This window comes from Solanum stenotomum, chromosome 12, assembly GCF_019186545.1.
Source record: "Solanum stenotomum isolate F172 chromosome 12, ASM1918654v1, whole genome shotgun sequence".
Classification (NCBI taxonomy): Eukaryota; Viridiplantae; Streptophyta; class Magnoliopsida; order Solanales; family Solanaceae; genus Solanum; species Solanum stenotomum.
In genome coordinates, this window is record NC_064293.1 from 31244724 (window position 1) to 31250723 (window position 6000).

Consider the following 6000-nt stretch of genomic DNA (forward strand, 5'->3'; position numbering starts at 1 on the left):
ACTCAATTAAAATGAGACTTTTAAGCCCCTCCAACCATGTGTGTAGCTCACTCTCTTTTATATAATTGACATGTCATATCCACGTCAGATATATTAATGCCACATCATAATTATTTCATAACTATTTTTTAAAATTATTAACCAAAATTATTTAATAAAATGTAAAATAATAACATTTTAATTTATTATTGGCATTTCTAATTCTCCCTATTTCACGACCAAACATCGCCGGCGTCGTCACCATTTTTGCCGGCGAAATCACATATACTTTCTCCCTCACCCATCCTAATCTCCGCCGCACACCATCACTATTTTTTTTCCTCCTCCAACCTCCACAGTAACAACAACCTAAACCACCGCAAAACCAGATCTGGCCACCGCACAACCAGATCTAGCCAAGCTTTTCGTAATCCTCACACCCCAAATTGCTTACAAATACATTTTCACACCAACCTATGTCGTGAAACTCGTCGAAATCTACCCATTATAGTTTCTCCCCTTCCCATTGTTTCATGGCCCAAACAATCGCCACCGTCGTCACTGTTGCCGGCGAAACCACTCATATTCCTTCCTTTACCTGCCTTCATCTCTGCCACACGTCACGACCATTTTTCTTTCCTTCTCCAACCTCACAAAACCAACAACCTAAGCCAACACACCAGATCTAGCCGAAAAATAGATTTTGGAAAAAAAGAAAAAAAGGGTTGGGCAAAGAATTAATATGGCTGAAAATGAGGTGTAATGGGTGAAGAAGAAGGAGTTTTTTAATTAATGGTTTAAAATATATATTTTTTTATAATTTTAAATATTTTTTAAGTAAAAATGCTCCTCACTCGCCTTAATAGGCGTGTAGTTACACATTTTTGCCAACTCAGACATCTTATTGCCACATAAGCCTGGTCAACAGTCAAAGGGGTTTGTTAAATTGTGTTTTATTAAGTTTAAGGGTCCAGATGACAAAGGTGTAAGTAGAAGGGTTCAGAAAACAAACTGATACAAGTATAAGGGTCCACCAGACCATTTCGCCTTCAAAAAATGATTACATAGCATTATAAAAATGATGAATGATCCATCAAAGCTATGTATCTCTTCAGCCTTTTGTCTACTGTATTAATGTATAGCGGAAACATTGAAAATCCAGGCTCTTGTTTCTTCACCTCAACGATGTATCGGATTTCCAATTTTTTCCTCAATTCATTGATCTCTAATTCAGCTCTGATTTGAGATTCACCGAACTAATATTTTGACCAACAACAATTCCATCACTTTTGTATAGTTCATACCTTACCTCACTTTCCCAAATTCTGAAATGTCACAACAAGATCGACAAGTTCATGTTGTATCATTACAATTTTGTCGACAATTTGATTCGAAAGTTGAGAGTTTTTTGGAAGAATGGGAAGAAGGCTTTTGAATTTTGAATTGAGCTAGCCTGTTACAATTTGTCAGGGATTGAATCACATTGTCAATAACATTTTCCTGTGATTTCCTTCTACTATGTTTCAAATTATCAAGTTTTTCCTCATCTCATCGATCTCTTGCAATGGTGGATTTGAGATTCACAAAAGAAATTGTTTGTCCAACAACTATTCATTATGTATCTTATTAAATTTTCGGCAAATTTGAATCTAATTTGAATGGTTCTTCGATGAACATGAAGAACGATGAATAGGGAAAAGAAATTTAAATTTTAAATTTGTTGGTTCTGTTAGGATTTGTATCTGCCTGTTTGACAGTAAGAAAAGACGTGTAATCGTAATTTATTGGGTTTTGATTGGATTTTCCGTTTCTTCCTTTGTTTTAGCTTAACAACTTGATACATAATGTATTAGCGTTAATGTATCCAGATTGTGTAAAAACTAAGGAATTATTGTATTTAGAAAAAAAGTAGGGATATGATGTAATTTACTACTCACACTATGAAATTTATGTAAGTTATACAGATTTATAACATCGTCATCAACAACTCAACTTAATTTGAATTGAACTCAATTATAGTTGTTATCTAAAAATTTAAAACTCTTAAAGTTAAAAGGGAAAAGGGACAAATATACCCCCGAACTTTCGAAAATGGTATATCAATACCCTTCGTCATACTTTTCAGACATCAGAGCCCTTGTCGTCCAATAATCGGTGCACAGTTACCCCTCCCACTAACGGAAGAATAATTAGAGACACGTGGCGCAATCCTACGACTCAACCCGACTTAATAGATTAATTAACCCAAAATTCAAATATCCACCCAACAACCCGTTTAACCCACCCGATACACCCATTACTCACACTAATACTAACCTATCTAAAAATCGAAAAAGATCTTTTTGTGAAACCCGCCGCTGTCGTGAAGCCAAAAAAGGCACCGACACCGGCATCGATTGGGTAGAAGGTTGTTGCCGCATAGCCAAAAGCAACAATCCCGAAGAAGAAGGTTGTAGTGAAGAAGGCCAAATCCACAGCAGCAACACCAGCAAAGAAAGCGAAGAAGACAGTGACTGCTCCGGCTAAAGCAAAGCGGTGAAGAAATCTGCAGTTGTTAAAGTGAAGAAAACTCCGGCGAAGAAAGTTAGGAAGAAGCCGAAAACTATTAAGTCTCCAGCAAGGAAAGCGAAGAAATGAATAAATTAATCTGAATTGGGTGTTTGAATCTTTAAATTACTTTTACATTTCTCTAGTGATGATATCAAATCCACCATTTTTCTTCATGGGTTTTTCATTTTTCTTCTTCCCTTTCCCCTTTCGTTTGCAGATTTTACTCGTTCTCCATAGACTCCATTATTAGGGTTTGTTTGTTTTAGAAGTATGACTTGTGCTTTATGATTTTCATTGAATAGTTACAGATTTGGATGAAGAAATGATGAATTAAGCCAAAATTTTAGGCGCTTTTTCTTTGGGATTTTTTAGAGTTTATTTGTGGGTAAATTGGGTCGGTTAAATGTGTTATGGACAGATTTTGAAATTTGGGTTAAAAAATTGGTCAATTCGGATTGTGATGTAGTAGGATTACGCCACGTGTACACAATGAGTGTTCCGTTAGTGGGAGGGGTAAATGTGCACCTATTATTGGACGGCAAGGGCTCTGATGTGCGAAAAGTATGACGAAGGGTATTGACATACCATTTTCGAAAGTTCGGAGGTATATTTGTCCTTTTTCCCAAGTTAAAAATCTTAACTTCATTTTCCACATTCACATTGAACTATTGAGCAATTAACATTCTAAGCAAATTTAACAACCAATTCATCCTACTAGTAGAATGATCTGAACTCTGAAATGGTTAATAAGAAATTGAATATACCAATTTTACTTAGTAATATGCAACCCTTCAATAAGAAGATTTTTCTAGTATAACACCATATCCCATCATCGAAGTACATATATCTGCTGAACCACATAGAGAACATAAAAGGCCTAAGAAAAAGAACTAACAAATTGTCAAAAATTATAGAAAGACTAGTCATCATTAGGAGCAAGCAATTTGTTTCCAATTTTTTCAATAAAAGGAATGAGTATGTAGGTTCAAATACAAACAATAATTTCAAGTTCCATACAAATGGGCCAAAAATTAAAAACATCTGTAACCAGCAATAGAACAACCATTTCAGAGTTAATATGGGCCAAGACTGAAGAATTTTGGACTAAATTTGGTGGGGTGCGCCAGGCCTGGGCTGTAGTGCAAAGCCTAGGCGACGCTCAAGAGCCCATGTAGCAAGCTACCTTGATGGACTCTACCCCTTAAAAGATTGAGTTAATATCATGTGAACCGATGGCCCACATATCAGATATTAAACTGATAAGAACAAATACTACACTTGATCTTAGCCAAAAGGCCGAGAAAGGTATGATTTTCAATGTAGAAGGGGATTGTTTTTTATAACATTTCTCGTTGTCTACACATTAGTTCTCTTCGATGTGGGACAAATAGAGTCTTTATATGCAGCAGCCTCTGCCTAACATGAAAATGAATTCGAGTATTGCCTAGCTGCTAAATGGGTCAGAATTTGCTGTGGAAATTGAACACTTTGAATGCTTATTTTACTTCATTGTGATAGTACTGTAGATTTACAAAAGATTTATTCATTGTTGTACTACTAAATTTGTAACCTTGTTTTGCAAAAAATACATTTGGTACACAAACTTACTAGTGTTTTTAAATAAGCAAATAAGAAATAAAAAATAAGAGAAAACTTGAATGAATCCAATATCACAAGTCACAACACAAAGTAAATAACGGAAGTGATTGATTTAATTCATAATCTTAAAGAGTAAACCATTACAACAGCAAACATTAAAATCGGGGGCGGCTCAAGCACATTAGTGGTCTAAAGTCAAAATCAAACAGAGATCTTAAACTTTAAAACATTGTTAATATAACTTTTATATAATGAATTTCTTCTATTAACTTTTTTCAATTGATAATATAATTAATCTATATTATCTTTCATAAGACATATTACTCCAGATAGCCTCAATCGACGCGTTATTTAACTCCAACCTCCTAGTCTCCTTCGGGTCCCCAAACGTAATTTATATCTCCCTAAATGAGTTCATAACAAAAACATATAACTTAGTAGAATCAAACTTTGACGATTCGCCTATCGGTTGAGTTGTTTGCTTGTACATATGTTCATAGTGTCATTCTAAATTATTAATTGAGCTTTGTTAGAGAATAACTAGACACACAAAAAAGTAATATGCTACATTTGGTATAAGCAAAGGATTATTGTTACCCACTTCTAACAAAGAGAGTGTATTTAAACAATAGTCTTCTCTATAGTTGGGAGACAATTAATATACGTACACATCAAGTTTTTTGGTTTCTATCTTTTTGAAATTATTCAGTATCCTAAATTTACTTATCGGATTTTTTTAGATTTGCATATATATGATTAATTTAAGGAGAAATGCTCCTTCACAAAAAAATCTCCATTCTAAAACTTCGTGAACTCAAAATTTCTAATTAAAAACGACAAAACATTAAAGTGTGCTTAAACTTTAAGATTTTGGAAGTGCTCCTCTAAAGTCTAAAACAAGCAAGCATATTCTGCCAAAACATAAATATGCACTAATAATATGGGGCACTTTCTTTGCAAATGTCAAAAAACCAAAACTTAAAATCAAAGTAATCATATTGTTGATCATTCTTTTACCAAGTAAACTATTCTTTTTTATTTGGTAAAAAATAAAGTGCATTTGCAAGTGATATTGCTTTTTCATATTTATATGGTAAAAAATAAACGATGCTTTCCATTTACCATTACACTCATGTCCAATTCTAAAAGGCGCCACTCACCGTGACAGTAAAAATACTAATAAATTATAAATAAATTTGACCCAAGTTAAAAATAAATAAATTAACTAGTCATTTTTCTTCAATTTAATCATTTGATATTTGTTACTGATTCTGAATTCGTATCAAATAAACGTAGTGAAAAATTAAACGTTCACTAAGAAAATTCTAATTAATGATAGAGTAATTCCCATAATCACTCCCACTACACAAATTGATAGAACAAGACATGGAGTTGTGTTAAATTTTTCAGTTTGTGTGGGGATTAACCAAATAAGTGGTGTAACAGGAGCTAGCACTGAATCTAAATGTAGTTAGGTAAGATTTATATTCTACTGTTTTGTTTTTGTTTTTTACAAATAGTAAAGGGCAAAGTAATGGATTATTATTATCATTACTTGTTAGTGCACCATCCAATTAGTAATTTTTATTGACAAAAAATAACATAAACATAAAATAAAAAAAACAGCGGTGGGATCTGGTCAAATATCAGAATTTGTTGAGAGGGAACTTTTCTTGATTACTACATGAAAACGCACTAACGTAGTGTTAGGTAAAATTACAAAAATATTCAATAATTTAATTTTATAATAATATATAAATTAATAATTATTAACTTTAATTACTTAGAGTTCAGTTTTTGCCAATTCTTTTCTAGGCAATCAAATGTGATATGACTATGACCTAAACAGAAAAATTATAAAATTTTGACCAA

At 33.1% G+C, this 6000-nt stretch overlaps 1 protein-coding gene and 1 non-coding gene across 2 annotated transcripts in view; one reads left to right on the top strand and one right to left on the bottom strand.

The window, feature by feature from the left end:
- LOC125848021 (pectate lyase-like) overlaps positions 1-6000 on the top strand; it is a 159425-nt gene that overhangs the window by 24118 nt on the left and 129307 nt on the right. The gene's annotated exons all lie outside the window — the stretch shown is intronic.
- LOC125849588 (U2 spliceosomal RNA) lies at positions 3643-3838 on the bottom strand. Its single transcript, XR_007444667.1, has one exon. It is a non-coding gene; the product is annotated as a U2 spliceosomal RNA (small nuclear RNA).